The sequence below is a fragment of the Brachyhypopomus gauderio genome, unplaced genomic scaffold (assembly GCF_052324685.1).
Source record: "Brachyhypopomus gauderio isolate BG-103 unplaced genomic scaffold, BGAUD_0.2 sc216, whole genome shotgun sequence".
In the NCBI taxonomy this organism is placed as follows: domain Eukaryota; kingdom Metazoa; phylum Chordata; class Actinopteri; order Gymnotiformes; family Hypopomidae; genus Brachyhypopomus; species Brachyhypopomus gauderio.
In genome coordinates, this window is record NW_027507037.1 from 173,587 (window position 1) to 193,704 (window position 20,118).

Below are 20,118 nucleotides of genomic sequence, written 5' to 3' on the forward strand. Positions count from 1 at the left end.
ACCTAATCACTCTCAACAATGGTGCCTGACCCAAGGCTGAAGAGCAGTCATTCGCATGATGGTAGCAGAGAGCCATGCCACGATGCCATTTGCAAATGCTCATACCTGGCTTTGTTCTTAGGCGACATTGAAGACCCTGCGGTGTTTTGATAACAGGCAGGAAATGATGCATCTTTCCTCTTCTGACAGAAGAAAAATTCACCTTCTTCCACAAGAATGTCAGCAAATGCAGTCTTCCTGTGGTAGCGTGTCTGAGTGGTCTAAGGCACTGGATTTAGGCTCCAGTCTCTGAGAAGGCATGGGATCGAATGCTGCCAGCTGGTAACTTTACAATGATTCTTGCCTTTGTGTTCTCTTGAAAACCCTCTCTTCCAGTACAGATGACGGGAAACAATTTGAAAAAGACATTGGAACCCTTCTTCTTTTTCAGAGTTACATATAGCTTAGCATTTTTTACTTTGAAAGTTAGGCAAGCATTGTTCCTCACAAGTTCAGCCCTGCTCATGTACCAAGTTGAGAATGCTGCTTTGGAGGACTCCAGACTTGAAAATTGCAAAAAAGAGATTACCACAGGGTAGCGTGGCCGAGCGGTCTAAGGCGCTGGATTAAGGCTCCAGTCTCTGCGGAGGCGTGGGTTCGAATCCCACCGCTGCCAAGCAGTTTTTTTGGAGATGGCAGAAGAATTCTTATACCTAATCACTCTCAACAACGGTGCCTGACCCAAGGCTGAAGAGCAGTTATTCGCATGATGGTAGCAGAGAGCCATGCTACGATGCCATTTGCAAATGCTCATACCTGGCTTTGTTCTTAGGCGACATTGAAGACCCTGCAGTGTTTTGATAACAGGCAGGAAATGATGCATCTTTCCTCTTCTGACAGAAGACAAATTCAGCTTCTTCTACAAGAATGTCAGCAAATACAGTCTTCCTGTGGTAGCGTGTCTGAGTGGTCTAAGGCACTGGATTTAGGCTCCAGTCTCTGAGAAGGCATGGGATCGAATGCGGCCAGCTGGTAACTTTACAATGATTCTTGCCTTTGTGTTCTCTTGAAAACCCTCTCTTCCAGTACAGATGACGGGAAACAATTTGAAAAAGACATTGGAACCCTTCTTCTTTTTCAGAGTTACATATAGCTTAGCATTTTTTACTTTGAAAGTTAGGCAAGCATTGTTCCTCACAAGTTCAGCCCTGCTCATGTACCAAGTTGAGAATGCTGCTTTGGAGGACTCCAGACTTGAAAATTGCAAAAAAGATATTACCAAAGGGTAGCGTGGCCGAGCGGTCTAAGGCGCTGGATTTAGGCTCCAGTCTCTGCGGAGGCGTGGGTTCGAATCCCACCGCTGCCAAGCAGTGTTTTTAAGAGATGGCAGAAGAATTCTTATACCTAATCACTCTCAACAATGGTGCCTGACCCAAGGCTGAAGAGCAGTCATTCGCATGATGGTAGCAGAGAGCCATGCCACGATGCCATTTGCAAATGCTCATACCTGGCTTTGTTCTTAGGCGACATTGAAGACCCTGCGGTGTTTTGATAACAGGCAGGAAATGATGCATCTTTCCTCTTCTGACAGAAGAAAAATTCACCTTCTTCCACAAGAATGTCAGCAAATGCAGTCTACCTGTGGTAGCGTGTCTGAGTGGTCTAAGGCACTGGATTTAGGCTCCAGTCTCTGAGAAGGCATGGGATCGAATGCTGCCAGCTGGTAACTTTACAATGATTCTTGCCTTTGTGTTCTCTTGAAAACCCTCTCTTCCAGTACAGATGACGGGAAACAATTTGAAAAAGACATTGGAACCCTTCTTCTTTTTCAGAGTTACATATAGCTTAGCATTTTTTACTTTGAAAGTTAGGCAAGCATTGTTCCTCACAAGTTCAGCCCTGCTCATGTACCAAGTTGAGAATGCTGCTTTGGAGGACTCCAGACTTGAAAATTGCAAAAAAGATATTACCACAGGGTAGCGTGGCCGAGCGGTCTAAGGCGCTGGATTAAGGCTCCAGTCTCTGCGGAGTCGTGGGTTCGAATTCCACCGCTGCCAAGCAGTGTTTTTAGGAGATGGCAGAAGAATTCTTATACCTAATCACTCTCAACAACGGTGCCTGACCCAAGGCTGAAGAGCAGTTATTCGCATGATGGTAGCAGAGAGCCATGCTACGATGCCATTTGCAAATGCTCATACCTGGCTTTGTTCTTAGGCGACATTGAAGACCCTGCAGTGTTTTGATAACAGGCAGGAAATGATGCATCTTTCCTCTTCTGACAGAAGACAAATTCAGCTTCTTCTACAAGAATGTCAGCAAATACAGTCTTCCTGTGGTAGCGTGTCTGAGTGGTTTAAGGCACTGTATTTAGGCTCCAGTCTCTGAGAAGGCATGGGATCGAATGCTGCCAGCTGGTAACTTTACAATGATTCTTGCCTTTGTGTTCTCTTGAAAACCCTCTCTTCCAGTACAGATGACGGGAAACAATTTGAAAAAGACATTGGAACCCTTCTTCTTTTTCAGAGTTACATATAGCTTAGCATTTTTTACTTTGAAAGTTAGGCAAGCATTGTTCCTCACAAGTTCAGCCCTGCTCATGTACCAAGTTGAGAATGCTGCTTTGGAGGACTCCAGACTTGAAAATTGCAAAAAAGAGATTACCACAGGGTAGCGTGGCCGAGCGGTCTAAGGCGCTGGATTAAGGCTCCAGTCTCTGCGGAGGCGTGGGTTCGAATCCCACCGCTGCCAAGCAGTTTTTTTGGAGATGGCAGAAGAATTCTTATACCTAATCACTCTCAACAACGGTGCCTGACCCAAGGCTGAAGAGCAGTTATTCGCATGATGGTAGCAGAGAGCCATGCTACGATGCCATTTGCAAATGCTCATACCTGGCTTTGTTCTTAGGCGACATTGAAGACCCTGCAGTGTTTTGATAACAGGCAGGAAATGATGCATCTTTCCTCTTCTGACAGAAGACAAATTCAGCTTCTTCTACAAGAATGTCAGCAAATACAGTCTTCCTGTGGTAGCGTGTCTGAGTGGTCTAAGGCACTGGATTTAGGCTCCAGTCTCTGAGAAGGCATGGGATCGAATGCTGCCAGCTGGTAACTTTACAATGATTCTTGCCTTTGTGTTCTCTTGAAAACCCTCTCTTCCAGTACAGATGACGGGAAACAATTTGAAAAAGACATTGGAACCCTTCTTCTTTTTCAGAGTTACATATAGCTTAGCATTTTTTACTTTGAAAGTTAGGCAAGCATTGTTCCTCACAAGTTCAGCCCTGCTCATGTACCAAGTTGAGAATGCTGCTTTGGAGGACTCCAGACTTGAAAATTGCAAAAAAGATATTACCAAAGGGTAGCGTGGCCGAGCGGTCTAAGGCGCTGGATTTAGGCTCCAGTCTCTGCGGAGGCGTGGGTTCGAATCCCACCGCTGCCAAGCAGTGTTTTTAAGAGATGGCAGAAGAATTCTTATACCTAATCACTCTCAACAATGGTGCCTGACCCAAGGCTGAAGAGCAGTCATTCGCATGATGGTAGCAGAGAGCCATGCCACGATGCCATTTGCAAATGCTCATACCTGGCTTTGTTCTTAGGCGACATTGAAGACCCTGCGGTGTTTTGATAACAGGCAGGAAATGATGCATCTTTCCTCTTCTGACAGAAGAAAAATTCACCTTCTTCCACAAGAATGTCAGCAAATGCAGTCTACCTGTGGTAGCGTGTCTGAGTGGTCTAAGGCACTGGATTTAGGCTCCAGTCTCTGAGAAGGCATGGGATCGAATGCTGCCAGCTGGTAACTTTACAATGATTCTTGCCTTTGTGTTCTCTTGAAAACCCTCTCTTCCAGTACAGATGACGGGAAACAATTTGAAAAAGACATTGGAACCCTTCTTCTTTTTCAGAGTTACATATAGCTTAGCATTTTTTACTTTGAAAGTTAGGCAAGCATTGTTCCTCACAAGTTCAGCCCTGCTCATGTACCAAGTTGAGAATGCTGCTTTGGAGGACTCCAGACTTGAAAATTGCAAAAAAGATATTACCACAGGGTAGCGTGGCCGAGCGGTCTAAGGCGCTGGATTAAGGCTCCAGTCTCTGCGGAGTCGTGGGTTCGAATCCCACCGCTGCCAAGCAGTGTTTTTAGGAGATGGCAGAAGAATTCTTATACCTAATCACTCTCAACAACGGTGCCTGACCCAAGGCTGAAGAGCAGTTATTCGCATGATGGTAGCAGAGAGCCATGCTACGATGCCATTTGCAAATGCTCATACCTGGCTTTGTTCTTAGGCGACATTGAAGACCCTGCAGTGTTTTGATAACAGGCAGGAAATGATGCATCTTTCCTCTTCTGACAGAAGACAAATTCAGCTTCTTCTACAAGAATGTCAGCAAATACAGTCTTCCTGTGGTAGCGTGTCTGAGTGGTTTAAGGCACTGTATTTAGGCTCCAGTCTCTGAGAAGGCATGGGATCGAATGCTGCCAGCTGGTAACTTTACAATGATTCTTGCCTTTGTGTTCTCTTGAAAACCCTCTCTTCCAGTACAGATGACGGGAAACAATTTGAAAAAGACATTGGAACCCTTCTTCTTTTTCAGAGTTACATATAGCTTAGCATTTTTTACTTTGAAAGTTAGGCAAGCATTGTTCCTCACAAGTTCAGCCCTGCTCATGTACCAAGTTGAGAATGCTGCTTTGGAGGACTCCAGACTTGAAAATTGCAAAAAAGAGATTACCACAGGGTAGCGTGGCCGAGCGGTCTAAGGCGCTGGATTAAGGCTCCAGTCTCTGCGGAGGCGTGGGTTCGAATCCCACCGCTGCCAAGCAGTTTTTTTGGAGATGGCAGAAGAATTCTTATACCTAATCACTCTCAACAACGGTGCCTGACCCAAGGCTGAAGAGCAGTTATTCGCATGATGGTAGCAGAGAGCCATGCTACGATGCCATTTGCAAATGCTCATACCTGGCTTTGTTCTTAGGCGACATTGAAGACCCTGCAGTGTTTTGATAACAGGCAGGAAATGATGCATCTTTCCTCTTCTGACAGAAGACAAATTCAGCTTCTTCTACAAGAATGTCAGCAAATACAGTCTTCCTGTGGTAGCGTGTCTGAGTGGTCTAAGGCACTGGATTTAGGCTCCAGTCTCTGAGAAGGCATGGGATCGAATGCTGCCAGCTGGTAACTTTACAATGATTCTTGCCTTTGTGTTCTCTTGAAAACCCTCTCTTCCAGTACAGATGACGGGAAACAATTTGAAAAAGACATTGGAACCCTTCTTCTTTTTCAGAGTTACATATAACTTAGCATTTTTTACTTTGAAAGTTAGGCAAGCATTGTTCCTCACAAGTTCAGCCCTGCTCATGTACCAAGTTGAGAATGCTGCTTTGGAGGACTCCAGACTTGAAAATTGCAAAAAAGATATTACCGAAGGGTAGCGTGGCCGAGCGGTCTAAGGCGCTGGATTTAGGCTCCAGTCTCTGCGGAGGCGTGGGTTCGAATCCCACCGCTGCCAAGCAGTGTTTTTAAGAGATGGCAGAAGAATTCTTATACCTAATCACTCTCAACAATGGTGCCTGACCCAAGGCTGAAGAGCAGTCATTCGCATGATGGTAGCAGAGAGCCATGCCACGATGCCATTTGCAAATGCTCATACCTGGCTTTGTTCTTAGGCGACATTGAAGACCCTGCGGTGTTTTGATAACAGGCAGGAAATGATGCATCTTTCCTCTTCTGACAGAAGAAAAATTCACCTTCTTCCACAAGAATGTCAGCAAATGCAGTCTTCCTGTGGTAGCGTGTCTGAGTGGTCTAAGGCACTGGATTTAGGCTCCAGTCTCTGAGAAGGCATGGGATCGAATGCTGCCAGCTGGTAACTTTACAATGATTCTTGCCTTTGTGTTCTCTTGAAAACCCTCTCTTCCAGTACAGATGACGGGAAACAATTTGAAAAAGACATTGGAACCCTTCTTCTTTTTCAGAGTTACATATAGCTTAGCATTTTTTACTTTGAAAGTTAGGCAAGCATTGTTCCTCACAAGTTCAGCCCTGCTCATGTACCAAGTTGAGAATGCTGCTTTGGAGGACTCCAGACTTGAAAATTGCAAAAAAGAGATTACCACAGGGTAGCGTGGCCGAGCGGTCTAAGGCGCTGGATTTAGGCTCCAGTCTCTGCGGAGGCGTGGGTTCGAATCCCACCGCTGCCAAGCAGTGTTTTTAAGAGATGGCAGAAGAATTCTTATACCTAATCACTCTCAACAATGGTGCCTGACCCAAGGCTGAAGAGCAGTCATTCGCATGATGGTAGCAGAGAGCCATGCCACGATGCCATTTGCAAATGCTCATACCTGGCTTTGTTCTTAGGCGACATTGAAGACCCTGCGGTGTTTTGATAACAGGCAGGAAATGATGCATCTTTCCTCTTCTGACAGAAGAAAAATTCACCTTCTTCCACAAGAATGTCAGCAAATGCAGTCTTCCTGTGGTAGCGTGTCTGAGTGGTCTAAGGCACTGGATTTAGGCTCCAGTCTCTGAGAAGGCATGGGATCGAATGCTGCCAGCTGGTAACTTTACAATGATTCTTGCCTTTGTGTTCTCTTGAAAACCCTCTCTTCCAGTACAGATGACGGGAAACAATTTGAAAAAGACATTGGAACCCTTCTTCTTTTTCAGAGTTACATATAGCTTAGCATTTTTTACTTTGAAAGTTAGGCAAGCATTGTTCCTCACAAGTTCAGCCCTGCTCATGTACCAAGTTGAGAATGCTGCTTTGGAGGACTCCAGACTTGAAAATTGCAAAAAAGAGATTACCACAGGGTAGCGTGGCCGAGCGGTCTAAGGCGCTGGATTAAGGCTCCAGTCTCTGCGGAGGCGTGGGTTCGAATCCCACCGCTGCCAAGCAGTTTTTTTGGAGATGGCAGAAGAATTCTTATACCTAATCACTCTCAACAACGGTGCCTGACCCAAGGCTGAAGAGCAGTTATTCGCATGATGGTAGCAGAGAGCCATGCTACGATGCCATTTGCAAATGCTCATACCTGGCTTTGTTCTTAGGCGACATTGAAGACCCTGCAGTGTTTTGATAACAGGCAGGAAATGATGCATCTTTCCTCTTCTGACAGAAGACAAATTCAGCTTCTTCTACAAGAATGTCAGCAAATACAGTCTTCCTGTGGTAGCGTGTCTGAGTGGTCTAAGGCACTGGATTTAGGCTCCAGTCTCTGAGAAGGCATGGGATCGAATGCTGCCAGCTGGTAACTTTACAATGATTCTTGCCTTTGTGTTCTCTTGAAAACCCTCTCTTCCAGTACAGATGACGGGAAACAATTTGAAAAAGACATTGGAACCCTTCTTCTTTTTCAGAGTTACATATAGCTTAGCATTTTTTACTTTGAAAGTTAGGCAAGCATTGTTCCTCACAAGTTCAGCCCTGCTCATGTACCAAGTTGAGAATGCTGCTTTGGAGGACTCCAGACTTGAAAATCGCAAAAAAGATATTACCAAAGGGTAGCGTGGCCGAGCGGTCTAAGGCGCTGGATTTAGGCTCCAGTCTCTGCGGAGGCGTGGGTTCGAATCCCACCGCTGCCAAGCAGTGTTTTTAAGAGATGGCAGAAGAATTCTTATACCTAATCACTCTCAACAATGGTGCCTGACCCAAGGCTGAAGAGCAGTCATTCGCATGATGGTAGCAGAGAGCCATGCCACGATGCCATTTGCAAATGCTCATACCTGGCTTTGTTCTTAGGCGACATTGAAGACCCTGCGGTGTTTTGATAACAGGCAGGAAATGATGCATCTTTCCTCTTCTGACAGAAGAAAAATTCACCTTCTTCCACAAGAATGTCAGCAAATGCAGTCTTCCTGTGGTAGCGTGTCTGAGTGGTCTAAGGCACTGGATTTAGGCTCCAGTCTCTGAGAAGGCATGGGATCGAATGCTGCCAGCTGGTAACTTTACAATGATTCTTGCCTTTGTGTTCTCTTGAAAACCCTCTCTTCCAGTACAGATGACGGGAAACAATTTGAAAAAGACATTGGAACCCTTCTTCTTTTTCAGAGTTACATATAGCTTAGCATTTTTTACTTTGAAAGTTAGGCAAGCATTGTTCCTCACAAGTTCAGCCCTGCTCATGTACCAAGTTGAGAATGCTGCTTTGGAGGACTCCAGACTTGAAAATTGCAAAAAAGAGATTACCACAGGGTAGCGTGGCCGAGCGGTCTAAGGCGCTGGATTTAGGCTCCAGTCTCTGCGGAGGCGTGGGTTCGAATCCCACCGCTGCCAAGCAGTGTTTTTAAGAGATGGCAGAAGAATTCTTATACCTAATCACTCTCAACAATGGTGCCTGACCCAAGGCTGAAGAGCAGTCATTCGCATGATGGTAGCAGAGAGCCATGCCACGATGCCATTTGCAAATGCTCATACCTGGCTTTGTTCTTAGGCGACATTGAAGACCCTGCGGTGTTTTGATAACAGGCAGGAAATGATGCATCTTTCCTCTTCTGACAGAAGAAAAATTCACCTTCTTCCACAAGAATGTCAGCAAATGCAGTCTTCCTGTGGTAGCGTGTCTGAGTGGTCTAAGGCACTGGATTTAGGCTCCAGTCTCTGAGAAGGCATGGGATCGAATGCTGCCAGCTGGTAACTTTACAATGATTCTTGCCTTTGTGTTCTCTTGAAAACCCTCTCTTCCAGTACAGATGACGGGAAACAATTTGAAAAAGACATTGGAACCCTTCTTCTTTTTCAGAGTTACATATAGCTTAGCATTTTTTACTTTGAAAGTTAGGCAAGCATTGTTCCTCACAAGTTCAGCCCTGCTCATGTACCAAGTTGAGAATGCTGCTTTGGAGGACTCCAGACTTGAAAATTGCAAAAAAGAGATTACCACAGGGTAGCGTGGCCGAGCGGTCTAAGGCGCTGGATTAAGGCTCCAGTCTCTGCGGAGGCGTGGGTTCGAATCCCACCGCTGCCAAGCAGTTTTTTTGGAGATGGCAGAAGAATTCTTATACCTAATCACTCTCAACAACGGTGCCTGACCCAAGGCTGAAGAGCAGTTATTCGCATGATGGTAGCAGAGAGCCATGCTACGATGCCATTTGCAAATGCTCATACCTGGCTTTGTTCTTAGGCGACATTGAAGACCCTGCAGTGTTTTGATAACAGGCAGGAAATGATGCATCTTTCCTCTTCTGACAGAAGACAAATTCAGCTTCTTCTACAAGAATGTCAGCAAATACAGTCTTCCTGTGGTAGCGTGTCTGAGTGGTCTAAGGCACTGGATTTAGGCTCCAGTCTCTGAGAAGGCATGGGATCGAATGCGGCCAGCTGGTAACTTTACAATGATTCTTGCCTTTGTGTTCTCTTGAAAACCCTCTCTTCCAGTACAGATGACGGGAAACAATTTGAAAAAGACATTGGAACCCTTCTTCTTTTTCAGAGTTACATATAGCTTAGCATTTTTTACTTTGAAAGTTAGGCAAGCATTGTTCCTCACAAGTTCAGCCCTGCTCATGTACCAAGTTGAGAATGCTGCTTTGGAGGACTCCAGACTTGAAAATTGCAAAAAAGATATTACCAAAGGGTAGCGTGGCCGAGCGGTCTAAGGCGCTGGATTTAGGCTCCAGTCTCTGCGGAGGCGTGGGTTCGAATCCCACCGCTGCCAAGCAGTGTTTTTAAGAGATGGCAGAAGAATTCTTATACCTAATCACTCTCAACAATGGTGCCTGACCCAAGGCTGAAGAGCAGTCATTCGCATGATGGTAGCAGAGAGCCATGCCACGATGCCATTTGCAAATGCTCATACCTGGCTTTGTTCTTAGGCGACATTGAAGACCCTGCGGTGTTTTGATAACAGGCAGGAAATGATGCATCTTTCCTCTTCTGACAGAAGAAAAATTCACCTTCTTCCACAAGAATGTCAGCAAATGCAGTCTACCTGTGGTAGCGTGTCTGAGTGGTCTAAGGCACTGGATTTAGGCTCCAGTCTCTGAGAAGGCATGGGATCGAATGCTGCCAAAAAGACATTGGAACCCTTCTTCTTTTTCAGAGTTACATATAGCTTAGCATTTTTTACTTTGAAAGTTAGGCAAGCATTGTTCCTCACAAGTTCAGCCCTGCTCATGTACCAAGTTGAGAATGCTGCTTTGGAGGACTCCAGACTTGAAAATTGCAAAAAAGATATTACCACAGGGTAGCGTGGCCGAGCGGTCTAAGGCGCTGGATTAAGGCTCCAGTCTCTGCGGAGTCGTGGGTTCGAATTCCACCGCTGCCAAGCAGTGTTTTTAGGAGATGGCAGAAGAATTCTTATACCTAATCACTCTCAACAACGGTGCCTGACCCAAGGCTGAAGAGCAGTTATTCGCATGATGGTAGCAGAGAGCCATGCTACGATGCCATTTGCAAATGCTCATACCTGGCTTTGTTCTTAGGCGACATTGAAGACCCTGCAGTGTTTTGATAACAGGCAGGAAATGATGCATCTTTCCTCTTCTGACAGAAGACAAATTCAGCTTCTTCTACAAGAATGTCAGCAAATACAGTCTTCCTGTGGTAGCGTGTCTGAGTGGTTTAAGGCACTGTATTTAGGCTCCAGTCTCTGAGAAGGCATGGGATCGAATGCTGCCAGCTGGTAACTTTACAATGATTCTTGCCTTTGTGTTCTCTTGAAAACCCTCTCTTCCAGTACAGATGACGGGAAACAATTTGAAAAAGACATTGGAACCCTTCTTCTTTTTCAGAGTTACATATAGCTTAGCATTTTTTACTTTGAAAGTTAGGCAAGCATTGTTCCTCACAAGTTCAGCCCTGCTCATGTACCAAGTTGAGAATGCTGCTTTGGAGGACTCCAGACTTGAAAATTGCAAAAAAGAGATTACCACAGGGTAGCGTGGCCGAGCGGTCTAAGGCGCTGGATTAAGGCTCCAGTCTCTGCGGAGGCGTGGGTTCGAATCCCACCGCTGCCAAGCAGTTTTTTTGGAGATGGCAGAAGAATTCTTATACCTAATCACTCTCAACAACGGTGCCTGACCCAAGGCTGAAGAGCAGTTATTCGCATGATGGTAGCAGAGAGCCATGCTACGATGCCATTTGCAAATGCTCATACCTGGCTTTGTTCTTAGGCGACATTGAAGACCCTGCAGTGTTTTGATAACAGGCAGGAAATGATGCATCTTTCCTCTTCTGACAGAAGACAAATTCAGCTTCTTCTACAAGAATGTCAGCAAATACAGTCTTCCTGTGGTAGCGTGTCTGAGTGGTCTAAGGCACTGGATTTAGGCTCCAGTCTCTGAGAAGGCATGGGATCGAATGCTGCCAGCTGGTAACTTTACAATGATTCTTGCCTTTGTGTTCTCTTGAAAACCCTCTCTTCCAGTACAGATGACGGGAAACAATTTGAAAAAGACATTGGAACCCTTCTTCTTTTTCAGAGTTACATATAGCTTAGCATTTTTTACTTTGAAAGTTAGGCAAGCATTGTTCCTCACAAGTTCAGCCCTGCTCATGTACCAAGTTGAGAATGCTGCTTTGGAGGACTCCAGACTTGAAAATTGCAAAAAAGATATTACCAAAGGGTAGCGTGGCCGAGCGGTCTAAGGCGCTGGATTTAGGCTCCAGTCTCTGCGGAGGCGTGGGTTCGAATCCCACCGCTGCCAAGCAGTGTTTTTAAGAGATGGCAGAAGAATTCTTATACCTAATCACTCTCAACAATGGTGCCTGACCCAAGGCTGAAGAGCAGTCATTCGCATGATGGTAGCAGAGAGCCATGCCACGATGCCATTTGCAAATGCTCATACCTGGCTTTGTTCTTAGGCGACATTGAAGACCCTGCGGTGTTTTGATAACAGGCAGGAAATGATGCATCTTTCCTCTTCTGACAGAAGAAAAATTCACCTTCTTCCACAAGAATGTCAGCAAATGCAGTCTACCTGTGGTAGCGTGTCTGAGTGGTCTAAGGCACTGGATTTAGGCTCCAGTCTCTGAGAAGGCATGGGATCGAATGCTGCCAGCTGGTAACTTTACAATGATTCTTGCCTTTGTGTTCTCTTGAAAACCCTCTCTTCCAGTACAGATGACGGGAAACAATTTGAAAAAGACATTGGAACCCTTCTTCTTTTTCAGAGTTACATATAGCTTAGCATTTTTTACTTTGAAAGTTAGGCAAGCATTGTTCCTCACAAGTTCAGCCCTGCTCATGTACCAAGTTGAGAATGCTGCTTTGGAGGACTCCAGACTTGAAAATTGCAAAAAAGATATTACCACAGGGTAGCGTGGCCGAGCGGTCTAAGGCGCTGGATTAAGGCTCCAGTCTCTGCGGAGTCGTGGGTTCGAATCCCACCGCTGCCAAGCAGTGTTTTTAGGAGATGGCAGAAGAATTCTTATACCTAATCACTCTCAACAACGGTGCCTGACCCAAGGCTGAAGAGCAGTTATTCGCATGATGGTAGCAGAGAGCCATGCTACGATGCCATTTGCAAATGCTCATACCTGGCTTTGTTCTTAGGCGACATTGAAGACCCTGCAGTGTTTTGATAACAGGCAGGAAATGATGCATCTTTCCTCTTCTGACAGAAGACAAATTCAGCTTCTTCTACAAGAATGTCAGCAAATACAGTCTTCCTGTGGTAGCGTGTCTGAGTGGTTTAAGGCACTGTATTTAGGCTCCAGTCTCTGAGAAGGCATGGGATCGAATGCTGCCAGCTGGTAACTTTACAATGATTCTTGCCTTTGTGTTCTCTTGAAAACCCTCTCTTCCAGTACAGATGACGGGAAACAATTTGAAAAAGACATTGGAACCCTTCTTCTTTTTCAGAGTTACATATAGCTTAGCATTTTTTACTTTGAAAGTTAGGCAAGCATTGTTCCTCACAAGTTCAGCCCTGCTCATGTACCAAGTTGAGAATGCTGCTTTGGAGGACTCCAGACTTGAAAATTGCAAAAAAGAGATTACCACAGGGTAGCGTGGCCGAGCGGTCTAAGGCGCTGGATTAAGGCTCCAGTCTCTGCGGAGGCGTGGGTTCGAATCCCACCGCTGCCAAGCAGTTTTTTTGGAGATGGCAGAAGAATTCTTATACCTAATCACTCTCAACAACGGTGCCTGACCCAAGGCTGAAGAGCAGTTATTCGCATGATGGTAGCAGAGAGCCATGCTACGATGCCATTTGCAAATGCTCATACCTGGCTTTGTTCTTAGGCGACATTGAAGACCCTGCAGTGTTTTGATAACAGGCAGGAAATGATGCATCTTTCCTCTTCTGACAGAAGACAAATTCAGCTTCTTCTACAAGAATGTCAGCAAATACAGTCTTCCTGTGGTAGCGTGTCTGAGTGGTCTAAGGCACTGGATTTAGGCTCCAGTCTCTGAGAAGGCATGGGATCGAATGCTGCCAGCTGGTAACTTTACAATGATTCTTGCCTTTGTGTTCTCTTGAAAACCCTCTCTTCCAGTACAGATGACGGGAAACAATTTGAAAAAGACATTGGAACCCTTCTTCTTTTTCAGAGTTACATATAACTTAGCATTTTTTACTTTGAAAGTTAGGCAAGCATTGTTCCTCACAAGTTCAGCCCTGCTCATGTACCAAGTTGAGAATGCTGCTTTGGAGGACTCCAGACTTGAAAATTGCAAAAAAGATATTACCGAAGGGTAGCGTGGCCGAGCGGTCTAAGGCGCTGGATTTAGGCTCCAGTCTCTGCGGAGGCGTGGGTTCGAATCCCACCGCTGCCAAGCAGTGTTTTTAAGAGATGGCAGAAGAATTCTTATACCTAATCACTCTCAACAATGGTGCCTGACCCAAGGCTGAAGAGCAGTCATTCGCATGATGGTAGCAGAGAGCCATGCCACGATGCCATTTGCAAATGCTCATACCTGGCTTTGTTCTTAGGCGACATTGAAGACCCTGCGGTGTTTTGATAACAGGCAGGAAATGATGCATCTTTCCTCTTCTGACAGAAGAAAAATTCACCTTCTTCCACAAGAATGTCAGCAAATGCAGTCTTCCTGTGGTAGCGTGTCTGAGTGGTCTAAGGCACTGGATTTAGGCTCCAGTCTCTGAGAAGGCATGGGATCGAATGCTGCCAGCTGGTAACTTTACAATGATTCTTGCCTTTGTGTTCTCTTGAAAACCCTCTCTTCCAGTACAGATGACGGGAAACAATTTGAAAAAGACATTGGAACCCTTCTTCTTTTTCAGAGTTACATATAGCTTAGCATTTTTTACTTTGAAAGTTAGGCAAGCATTGTTCCTCACAAGTTCAGCCCTGCTCATGTACCAAGTTGAGAATGCTGCTTTGGAGGACTCCAGACTTGAAAATTGCAAAAAAGAGATTACCACAGGGTAGCGTGGCCGAGCGGTCTAAGGCGCTGGATTTAGGCTCCAGTCTCTGCGGAGGCGTGGGTTCGAATCCCACCGCTGCCAAGCAGTGTTTTTAAGAGATGGCAGAAGAATTCTTATACCTAATCACTCTCAACAATGGTGCCTGACCCAAGGCTGAAGAGCAGTCATTCGCATGATGGTAGCAGAGAGCCATGCCACGATGCCATTTGCAAATGCTCATACCTGGCTTTGTTCTTAGGCGACATTGAAGACCCTGCGGTGTTTTGATAACAGGCAGGAAATGATGCATCTTTCCTCTTCTGACAGAAGAAAAATTCACCTTCTTCCACAAGAATGTCAGCAAATGCAGTCTTCCTGTGGTAGCGTGTCTGAGTGGTCTAAGGCACTGGATTTAGGCTCCAGTCTCTGAGAAGGCATGGGATCGAATGCTGCCAGCTGGTAACTTTACAATGATTCTTGCCTTTGTGTTCTCTTGAAAACCCTCTCTTCCAGTACAGATGACGGGAAACAATTTGAAAAAGACATTGGAACCCTTCTTCTTTTTCAGAGTTACATATAGCTTAGCATTTTTTACTTTGAAAGTTAGGCAAGCATTGTTCCTCACAAGTTCAGCCCTGCTCATGTACCAAGTTGAGAATGCTGCTTTGGAGGACTCCAGACTTGAAAATTGCAAAAAAGAGATTACCACAGGGTAGCGTGGCCGAGCGGTCTAAGGCGCTGGATTAAGGCTCCAGTCTCTGCGGAGGCGTGGGTTCGAATCCCACCGCTGCCAAGCAGTTTTTTTGGAGATGGCAGAAGAATTCTTATACCTAATCACTCTCAACAACGGTGCCTGACCCAAGGCTGAAGAGCAGTTATTCGCATGATGGTAGCAGAGAGCCATGCTACGATGCCATTTGCAAATGCTCATACCTGGCTTTGTTCTTAGGCGACATTGAAGACCCTGCAGTGTTTTGATAACAGGCAGGAAATGATGCATCTTTCCTCTTCTGACAGAAGACAAATTCAGCTTCTTCTACAAGAATGTCAGCAAATACAGTCTTCCTGTGGTAGCGTGTCTGAGTGGTCTAAGGCACTGGATTTAGGCTCCAGTCTCTGAGAAGGCATGGGATCGAATGCGGCCAGCTGGTAACTTTACAATGATTCTTGCCTTTGTGTTCTCTTGAAAACCCTCTCTTCCAGTACAGATGACGGGAAACAATTTGAAAAAGACATTGGAACCCTTCTTCTTTTTCAGAGTTACATATAGCTTAGCATTTTTTACTTTGAAAGTTAGGCAAGCATTGTTCCTCACAAGTTCAGCCCTGCTCATGTACCAAGTTGAGAATGCTGCTTTGGAGGACTCCAGACTTGAAAATTGCAAAAAAGATATTACCAAAGGGTAGCGTGGCCGAGCGGTCTAAGGCGCTGGATTTAGGCTCCAGTCTCTGCGGAGGCGTGGGTTCGAATCCCACCGCTGCCAAGCAGTGTTTTTAAGAGATGGCAGAAGAATTCTTATACCTAATCACTCTCAACAATGGTGCCTGACCCAAGGCTGAAGAGCAGTCATTCGCATGATGGTAGCAGAGAGCCATGCCACGATGCCATTTGCAAATGCTCATACCTGGCTTTGTTCTTAGGCGACATTGAAGACCCTGCGGTGTTTTGATAACAGGCAGGAAATGATGCATCTTTCCTCTTCTGACAGAAGAAAAATTCACCTTCTTCCACAAGAATGTCAGCAAATGCAGTCTACCTGTGGTAGCGTGTCTGAGTGGTCTAAGGCACTGGATTTAGGCTCCAGTCTCTGAGAAGGCATGGGATCGAATGCTGCCAGCTGGTAACTTTACAATGATTCTTGCCTTTGTGTTCTCTTGAAAACCCTCTCTTCCAGTACAGATGACGGGAAACAATTTGAAAAAGACATTGGAACCCTTCTTCTTTTTCAGAGTTACATATAGCTTAGCATTTTTTACTTTGAAAGTTAGGCAAGCATTGTTCCTCACAAGTTCAGCCCTGCTCATGTACCAAGTTGAGAATGCTGCTTTGGAGGACTCCAGACTTGAAAATTGCAAAAAAGATATTACCACAGGGTAGCGTGGCCGAGCGGTCTAAGGCGCTGGATTAAGGCTCCAGTCTCTGCGGAGTCGTGGGTTCGAATCCCACCGCTGCCAAGCAGTGTTTTTAGGAGATGGCAGAAGAATTCTTATACCTAATCACTCTCAACAACGGTGCCTGACCCAAGGCTGAAGAGCAGTTATTCGCATGATGGTAGCAGAGAGCCATGCTACGATGCCATTTGCAAATGCTCATACCTGGCTTTGTTCTTAGGCGACATTGAAGACCCTGCAGTGTTTTGATAACAGGCAGGAAATGATGCATCTTTCCTCTTCTGACAGAAGACAAATTCAGCTTCTTCTACAAGAATGTCAGCAAATACAGTCTTCCTGTGGTAGCGTGTCTGAGTGGTTTAAGGCACTGTATTTAGGCTCCAGTCTCTGAGAAGGCATGGGATCGAATGCTGCCAGCTGGTAACTTTACAATGATTCTTGCCTTTGTGTTCTCTTGAAAACCCTCTCTTCCAGTACAGATGACGGGAAACAATTTGAAAAAGACATTGGAACCCTTCTTCTTTTTCAGAGTTACATATAGCTTAGCATTTTTTACTTTGAAAGTTAGGCAAGCATTGTTCCTCACAAGTTCAGCCCTGCTCATGTACCAAGTTGAGAATGCTGCTTTGGAGGACTCCAGACTTGAAAATTGCAAAAAAGAGATTACCACAGGGTAGCGTGGCCGAGCGGTCTAAGGCGCTGGATTAAGGCTCCAGTCTCTGCGGAGGCGTGGGTTCGAATCCCACCGCTGCCAAGCAGTTTTTTTGGAGATGGCAGAAGAATTCTTATACCTAATCACTCTCAACAACGGTGCCTGACCCAAGGCTGAAGAGCAGTTATTCGCATGATGGTAGCAGAGAGCCATGCTACGATGCCATTTGCAAATGCTCATACCTGGCTTTGTTCTTAGGCGACATTGAAGACCCTGCAGTGTTTTGATAACAGGCAGGAAATGATGCATCTTTCCTCTTCTGACAGAAGACAAATTCAGCTTCTTCTACAAGAATGTCAGCAAATACAGTCTTCCTGTGGTAGCGTGTCTGAGTGGTCTAAGGCACTGGATTTAGGCTCCAGTCTCTGAGAAGGCATGGGATCGAATGCTGCCAGCTGGTAACTTTACAATGATTCTTGCCTTTGTGTTCTCTTGAAAACCCTCTCTTCCAGTACAGATGACGGGAAACAATTTGAAAAAGACATTGGAACCCTTCTTCTTTTTCAGAGTTACATATAGCTTAGCATTTTTTACTTTGAAAGTTAGGCAAGCATTGTTCCTCACAAGTTCAGCCCTGCTCATGTACCAAGTTGAGAATGCTGCTTTGGAGGACTCCAGACTTGAAAATTGCAAAAAAGATATTACCAAAGGGTAGCGTGGCCGAGCGGTCTAAGGCGCTGGATTTAGGCTCCAGTCTCTGCGGAGGCGTGGGTTCGAATCCCACCGCTGCCAAGCAGTGTTTTTAAGAGATGGCAGAAGAATTCTTATACCTAATCACTCTCAACAATGGTGCCTGACCCAAGGCTGAAGAGCAGTCATTCGCATGATGGTAGCAGAGAGCCATGCCACGATGCCATTTGCAAATGCTCATACCTGGCTTTGTTCTTAGGCGACATTGAAGACCCTGCGGTGTTTTGATAACAGGCAGGAAATGATGCATCTTTCCTCTTCTGACAGAAGAAAAATTCACCTTCTTCCACAAGAATGTCAGCAAATGCAGTCTACCTGTGGTAGCGTGTCTGAGTGGTCTAAGGCACTGGATTTAGGCTCCAGTCTCTGAGAAGGCATGGGATCGAATGCTGCCAGCTGGTAACTTTACAATGATTCTTGCCTTTGTGTTCTCTTGAAAACCCTCTCTTCCAGTACAGATGACGGGAAACAATTTGAAAAAGACATTGGAACCCTTCTTCTTTTTCAGAGTTACATATAGCTTAGCATTTTTTACTTTGAAAGTTAGGCAAGCATTGTTCCTCACAAGTTCAGCCCTGCTCATGTACCAAGTTGAGAATGCTGCTTTGGAGGACTCCAGACTTGAAAATTGCAAAAAAGATATTACCACAGGGTAGCGTGGCCGAGCGGTCTAAGGCGCTGGATTAAGGCTCCAGTCTCTGCGGAGTCGTGGGTTCGAATCCCACCGCTGCCAAGCAGTGTTTTTAGGAGATGGCAGAAGAATTCTTATACCTAATCACTCTCAACAACGGTGCCTGACCCAAGGCTGAAGAGCAGTTATTCGCATGATGGTAGCAGAGAGCCATGCTACGATGCCATTTGCAAATGCTCATACCTGGCTTTGTTCTTAGGCGACATTGAAGACCCTGCAGTGTTTTGATAACAGGCAGGAAATGATGCATCTTTCCTCTTCTGACAGAAGACAAATTCAGCTTCTTCTACAAGAATGTCAGCAAATACAGTCTTCCTGTGGTAGCGTGTCTGAGTGGTTTAAGGCACTGTATTTAGGCTCCAGTCTCTGAGAAGGCATGGGATCGAATGCTGCCAGCTGGTAACTTTACAATGATTCTTGCCTTTGTGTTCTCTTGAAAACCCTCTCTTCCAGTACAGATGACGGGAAACAATTTGAAAAAGACATTGGAACCCTTCTTCTTTTTCAGAGTTACATATAGCTTAGCATTTTTTACTTTGAAAGTTAGGCAAGCATTGTTCCTCACAAGTTCAGCCCTGCTCATGTACCAAGTTGAGAATGCTGCTTTGGAGGACTCCAGACTTGAAAATTGCAAAAAAGAGATTACCACAGGGTAGCGTGGCCGAGCGGTCTAAGGCGCTGGATTAAGGCTCCAGTCTCTGCGGAGGCGTGGGTTCGAATCCCACCGCTGCCAAGCAGTTTTTTTGGAGATGGCAGAAGAATTCTTATACCTAATCACTCTCAACAACGGTGCCTGACCCAAGGCTGAAGAGCAGTTATTCGCATGATGGTAGCAGAGAGCCATGCTACGATGCCATTTGCAAATGCTCATACCTGGCTTTGTTCTTAGGCGACATTGAAGACCCTGCAGTGTTTTGATAACAGGCAGGAAATGATGCATCTTTCCTCTTCTGACAGAAGACAAATTCAGCTTCTTCTACAAGAATGTCAGCAAATACAGTCTTCCTGTGGTAGCGTGTCTGAGTGGTCTAAGGCACTGGATTTAGGCTCCAGTCTCTGAGAAGGCATGGGATCGAATGCTGCCAGCTGGTAACTTTACAATGATTCTTGCCTTTGTGTTCTCTTGAAAACCCTCTCTTCCAGTACAGATGACGGGAAACAATTTGAAAAAGACATTGGAACCCTTCTTCTTTTTCAGAGTTACATATAGCTTAGCATTTTTTACTTTGAAAGTTAGGCAAGCATTGTTCCTCACAAGTTCAGCCCTGCTCATGTACCAAGTTGAGAATGCTGCTTTGGAGGACTCCAGACTTGAAAATTGCAAAAAAGATATTACCAAAGGGTAGCGTGGCCGAGCGGTCTAAGGCGCTGGATTTAGGCTCCAGTCTCTGCGGAGGCGTGGGTTCGAATCCCACCGCTGCCAAGCAGTGTTTTTAAGAGATGGCAGAAGAATTCTTATACCTAATCACTCTCAACAATGGTGCCTGACCCAAGGCTGAAGAGCAGTCATTCGCATGATGGTAGCAGAGAGCCATGCCACGATGCCATTTGCAAATGCTCATACCTGGCTTTGTTCTTAGGCGACATTGAAGACCCTGCGGTGTTTTGATAACAGGCAGGAAATGATGCA

The 20,118-nt window shown here is 45.5% G+C and overlaps 29 non-coding genes across 29 annotated transcripts; all 29 read left to right on the forward strand.

The window, feature by feature from the left end:
- The first annotated feature begins 573 nt into the window (after nucleotides 1–573).
- trnal-aag (transfer RNA leucine (anticodon AAG)) lies at nucleotides 574–655 on the forward strand. Its single transcript has one exon. It is a non-coding gene; the product is annotated as a tRNA-Leu (tRNA).
- Nucleotides 656–1,263: 608 nt separating this feature from the next.
- Nucleotides 1,264–1,345, forward strand: trnal-uag (transfer RNA leucine (anticodon UAG)). The gene has a single exon. It is a non-coding gene; the product is annotated as a tRNA-Leu (tRNA).
- A 609-nt stretch (nucleotides 1,346–1,954) lies between these two features.
- Nucleotides 1,955–2,036, forward strand: trnal-aag (transfer RNA leucine (anticodon AAG)). The gene has a single exon. It is a non-coding gene; the product is annotated as a tRNA-Leu (tRNA).
- A 609-nt stretch (nucleotides 2,037–2,645) lies between these two features.
- trnal-aag (transfer RNA leucine (anticodon AAG)) lies at nucleotides 2,646–2,727 on the forward strand. The gene has a single exon. It is a non-coding gene; the product is annotated as a tRNA-Leu (tRNA).
- A 608-nt stretch (nucleotides 2,728–3,335) lies between these two features.
- On the forward strand, nucleotides 3,336–3,417 carry trnal-uag (transfer RNA leucine (anticodon UAG)). The gene has a single exon. It is a non-coding gene; the product is annotated as a tRNA-Leu (tRNA).
- A 609-nt stretch (nucleotides 3,418–4,026) lies between these two features.
- trnal-aag (transfer RNA leucine (anticodon AAG)) lies at nucleotides 4,027–4,108 on the forward strand. The gene has a single exon. It is a non-coding gene; the product is annotated as a tRNA-Leu (tRNA).
- A 609-nt stretch (nucleotides 4,109–4,717) lies between these two features.
- trnal-aag (transfer RNA leucine (anticodon AAG)) lies at nucleotides 4,718–4,799 on the forward strand. Its single transcript has one exon. It is a non-coding gene; the product is annotated as a tRNA-Leu (tRNA).
- Nucleotides 4,800–5,407: 608 nt separating this feature from the next.
- On the forward strand, nucleotides 5,408–5,489 carry trnal-uag (transfer RNA leucine (anticodon UAG)). Its single transcript has one exon. It is a non-coding gene; the product is annotated as a tRNA-Leu (tRNA).
- A 609-nt stretch (nucleotides 5,490–6,098) lies between these two features.
- On the forward strand, nucleotides 6,099–6,180 carry trnal-uag (transfer RNA leucine (anticodon UAG)). The gene has a single exon. It is a non-coding gene; the product is annotated as a tRNA-Leu (tRNA).
- A 609-nt stretch (nucleotides 6,181–6,789) lies between these two features.
- trnal-aag (transfer RNA leucine (anticodon AAG)) lies at nucleotides 6,790–6,871 on the forward strand. Its single transcript has one exon. It is a non-coding gene; the product is annotated as a tRNA-Leu (tRNA).
- Nucleotides 6,872–7,479: 608 nt separating this feature from the next.
- trnal-uag (transfer RNA leucine (anticodon UAG)) lies at nucleotides 7,480–7,561 on the forward strand. Its single transcript has one exon. It is a non-coding gene; the product is annotated as a tRNA-Leu (tRNA).
- Nucleotides 7,562–8,170: 609 nt separating this feature from the next.
- trnal-uag (transfer RNA leucine (anticodon UAG)) lies at nucleotides 8,171–8,252 on the forward strand. Its single transcript has one exon. It is a non-coding gene; the product is annotated as a tRNA-Leu (tRNA).
- Nucleotides 8,253–8,861: 609 nt separating this feature from the next.
- On the forward strand, nucleotides 8,862–8,943 carry trnal-aag (transfer RNA leucine (anticodon AAG)). Its single transcript has one exon. It is a non-coding gene; the product is annotated as a tRNA-Leu (tRNA).
- A 608-nt stretch (nucleotides 8,944–9,551) lies between these two features.
- trnal-uag (transfer RNA leucine (anticodon UAG)) lies at nucleotides 9,552–9,633 on the forward strand. Its single transcript has one exon. It is a non-coding gene; the product is annotated as a tRNA-Leu (tRNA).
- A 527-nt stretch (nucleotides 9,634–10,160) lies between these two features.
- Nucleotides 10,161–10,242, forward strand: trnal-aag (transfer RNA leucine (anticodon AAG)). Its single transcript has one exon. It is a non-coding gene; the product is annotated as a tRNA-Leu (tRNA).
- A 609-nt stretch (nucleotides 10,243–10,851) lies between these two features.
- trnal-aag (transfer RNA leucine (anticodon AAG)) lies at nucleotides 10,852–10,933 on the forward strand. Its single transcript has one exon. It is a non-coding gene; the product is annotated as a tRNA-Leu (tRNA).
- A 608-nt stretch (nucleotides 10,934–11,541) lies between these two features.
- On the forward strand, nucleotides 11,542–11,623 carry trnal-uag (transfer RNA leucine (anticodon UAG)). Its single transcript has one exon. It is a non-coding gene; the product is annotated as a tRNA-Leu (tRNA).
- A 609-nt stretch (nucleotides 11,624–12,232) lies between these two features.
- Nucleotides 12,233–12,314, forward strand: trnal-aag (transfer RNA leucine (anticodon AAG)). The gene has a single exon. It is a non-coding gene; the product is annotated as a tRNA-Leu (tRNA).
- A 609-nt stretch (nucleotides 12,315–12,923) lies between these two features.
- trnal-aag (transfer RNA leucine (anticodon AAG)) lies at nucleotides 12,924–13,005 on the forward strand. The gene has a single exon. It is a non-coding gene; the product is annotated as a tRNA-Leu (tRNA).
- A 608-nt stretch (nucleotides 13,006–13,613) lies between these two features.
- Nucleotides 13,614–13,695, forward strand: trnal-uag (transfer RNA leucine (anticodon UAG)). Its single transcript has one exon. It is a non-coding gene; the product is annotated as a tRNA-Leu (tRNA).
- Nucleotides 13,696–14,304: 609 nt separating this feature from the next.
- trnal-uag (transfer RNA leucine (anticodon UAG)) lies at nucleotides 14,305–14,386 on the forward strand. The gene has a single exon. It is a non-coding gene; the product is annotated as a tRNA-Leu (tRNA).
- A 609-nt stretch (nucleotides 14,387–14,995) lies between these two features.
- trnal-aag (transfer RNA leucine (anticodon AAG)) lies at nucleotides 14,996–15,077 on the forward strand. Its single transcript has one exon. It is a non-coding gene; the product is annotated as a tRNA-Leu (tRNA).
- A 608-nt stretch (nucleotides 15,078–15,685) lies between these two features.
- On the forward strand, nucleotides 15,686–15,767 carry trnal-uag (transfer RNA leucine (anticodon UAG)). Its single transcript has one exon. It is a non-coding gene; the product is annotated as a tRNA-Leu (tRNA).
- A 609-nt stretch (nucleotides 15,768–16,376) lies between these two features.
- On the forward strand, nucleotides 16,377–16,458 carry trnal-aag (transfer RNA leucine (anticodon AAG)). Its single transcript has one exon. It is a non-coding gene; the product is annotated as a tRNA-Leu (tRNA).
- Nucleotides 16,459–17,067: 609 nt separating this feature from the next.
- Nucleotides 17,068–17,149, forward strand: trnal-aag (transfer RNA leucine (anticodon AAG)). The gene has a single exon. It is a non-coding gene; the product is annotated as a tRNA-Leu (tRNA).
- A 608-nt stretch (nucleotides 17,150–17,757) lies between these two features.
- On the forward strand, nucleotides 17,758–17,839 carry trnal-uag (transfer RNA leucine (anticodon UAG)). The gene has a single exon. It is a non-coding gene; the product is annotated as a tRNA-Leu (tRNA).
- Nucleotides 17,840–18,448: 609 nt separating this feature from the next.
- trnal-aag (transfer RNA leucine (anticodon AAG)) lies at nucleotides 18,449–18,530 on the forward strand. Its single transcript has one exon. It is a non-coding gene; the product is annotated as a tRNA-Leu (tRNA).
- A 609-nt stretch (nucleotides 18,531–19,139) lies between these two features.
- Nucleotides 19,140–19,221, forward strand: trnal-aag (transfer RNA leucine (anticodon AAG)). Its single transcript has one exon. It is a non-coding gene; the product is annotated as a tRNA-Leu (tRNA).
- A 608-nt stretch (nucleotides 19,222–19,829) lies between these two features.
- Nucleotides 19,830–19,911, forward strand: trnal-uag (transfer RNA leucine (anticodon UAG)). Its single transcript has one exon. It is a non-coding gene; the product is annotated as a tRNA-Leu (tRNA).
- The last annotated feature ends 207 nt before the right edge of the window (nucleotides 19,912–20,118 follow it).